At 34.2% G+C, this 2,142-nt stretch overlaps 1 pseudogene; it reads right to left on the bottom strand.

The window, feature by feature from the left end:
* Nucleotides 1-1,177: 1,177 nt before the first annotated feature.
* Nucleotides 1,178-1,274, bottom strand: LOC122099472 (annotated as a pseudogene).
* Nucleotides 1,275-2,142: the final 868 nt, after the last annotated feature.

The raw sequence follows: 2,142 nt of genomic DNA, 5'->3' as shown, positions 1-2,142 counted from the left end.
TTTCTTTCTTATTTCATCTCGATACAGATACCAATGCCCAAACTAAAGGCCTCTTGACCCCCTTATATCTTGCTGCTGAGAATTGAGATGGAAAAGATACGCTGGATCTCCTTCTGTTGAACCATTATATACAACCAGGCCTGAAGAACAACATAGAAGAAACTGTATTTGATATTGCCAAAAGGATAACTATGTATCACTACGTCTATGAAGTTGTGGAAGGCTGTACAAATTGTTCACCTAAATACTAATGGTCGGGTTAAGTTTCTTAAATTTCAAAAATGCGAGTCCATCTTTTGTGTCCCTACAAAATATTTTCACAATCCAAATATGAGGAATATCTTTTTCTTTTTGGTTGGTCATGGGGCTTGAACTCTGGGCCTGGGAGGTATCCCTGTGCTCTTCAACTCAAGGTGAGGACTCTACCACTTGAGCCAGACCTCCACTTCCAGTTTTCTAGTGGTTTATTGGAGATTAGAGTAGCATAGACTTTCCTTCTCAGGCTGGCTTTGAACCATGATCCTCAGATCTCAGTCTCCTGTGTAGCTAGGATTATAGGCATGAGCCACCAGTGCCCGGCAACACCAATATTTTACTGTAAAAATTCATGGATTCTGCGGAATTCTTCCAAGCGAATTGCCTGCATTGGATGTCAAAAAGTATTCAATAGTTTTTGTATTCATGTATAATGATTTCTTCAGTGTTTGTGATTTTTTAATCAGAAATAATTTTAACTTACCTGTTGAAATGAGTAGTACAGGAACTACAAGATTTCTGGTGCTTGTCTGAAAAAATATATTTTAAAATATTCTATATTCTATGTTTGCATAATGTTCATAATTTATTTTATTGTCTCCTAGATATACTTTGAATTCTACATTATTTTATAATATATAGGGTCATTAATGTGTCCTTTCCGATTGCATTCCATATAGAAACAGTTTGATTCCTTTTTTTTTCTAGGTCTTAATATTATTTTTCTTTGGGATAAAATGACAATGTTGTCTAATTTGAAAAGTTTTGTAAGGTTTATGGTATGTAAAACTTTTCTGAGGTGAAGATTTAATACACTGATATCAAACTAAATTGAATTATATGAATTACTTGTATTGTTACACTTGTAATTTTGTAATCAACTTTTTAATAACTGTTTTTCATTTCTTGCATCTGAAGAGTGAAAAATATGGAATACTTCTCAAATTTTCATATTATCCTTGTGCAAGTGCCATGTTAACCTCTGTAGTATAATTTGAGTATACGTACTGCTGAAGCATGTAGTATCCTCTAAATTTAAGTAGTTAATGATGCAATCTTTATACAGGCTTATATCTATGGGTGCCTACCTGTAACAAGGAAACCTTATTGTTCCTAACAATGCTATCGATCTTATTTCTCTAAAATTCTGTGAATAATGGAAAAAATTATATTGATCAGTCGATTGCTCACATTTGCAAATTTTTTTTGTCAATGACTATCTTAAGTCTTTTTATTTGGAATTTGATCGTACTCTCAATTATTTATAGATAGGTCCAAAGGTGATGGCTTTTTCAAGTACTTATTTATCCAACTGAATTAGCTTTGTGGACCTAATGGATTCAAAGTAAGCGTTGCTTAAGAGCTACTTCTAAACTTCTTCAGCTGACATTTTCCCAAATGAGGTGTTACTGGCACAAATGTCTACCTGAGCCTTTACCCTTCTTCCATGTGGGAACAGACCAACCAGAATATCTTACACTGACAGCATAGATTGTCTTACTGGAACAAAACTCATCTTGGCTACAAGGGATCATAGAGAGCTGAACAGTTCAAACAGAGCTGTTCAGACTAGAAGGTATTTTATCAAATTATAATTGTTTATTATATCTTCCATTTCAAAAGTAGCTAAAGCCAAGAAGGTGAAAAAATTGTTAGTATGCATGATTACTTAATGTCCTGGCCTATCTACCATCCAACTGGGCAGGAACTTACACTACTGCCTTTTTATCACCAAATATTTTCATAGTCGCAGGAGAAGTCAATGTGTTTCTCCTCGTTATTAGGCATTAAATTCATAATGTTTTAATCACAGTGTTTCCTCTTGCCTCCATGCTGTAAATCTACAAATGGTAAAGCTTTAGGTCTAACTATATCAAACACTGAGGT

This window comes from Dipodomys spectabilis, unplaced genomic scaffold (genome assembly GCF_019054845.1).
Source record: "Dipodomys spectabilis isolate Male_0828 unplaced genomic scaffold, ASM1905484v1 ptg000515l, whole genome shotgun sequence".
NCBI lineage: Eukaryota > Metazoa > Chordata > Mammalia > Rodentia > Heteromyidae > Dipodomys > Dipodomys spectabilis.
This window is presented reverse-complemented; position numbering and strand designations above follow the sequence as displayed.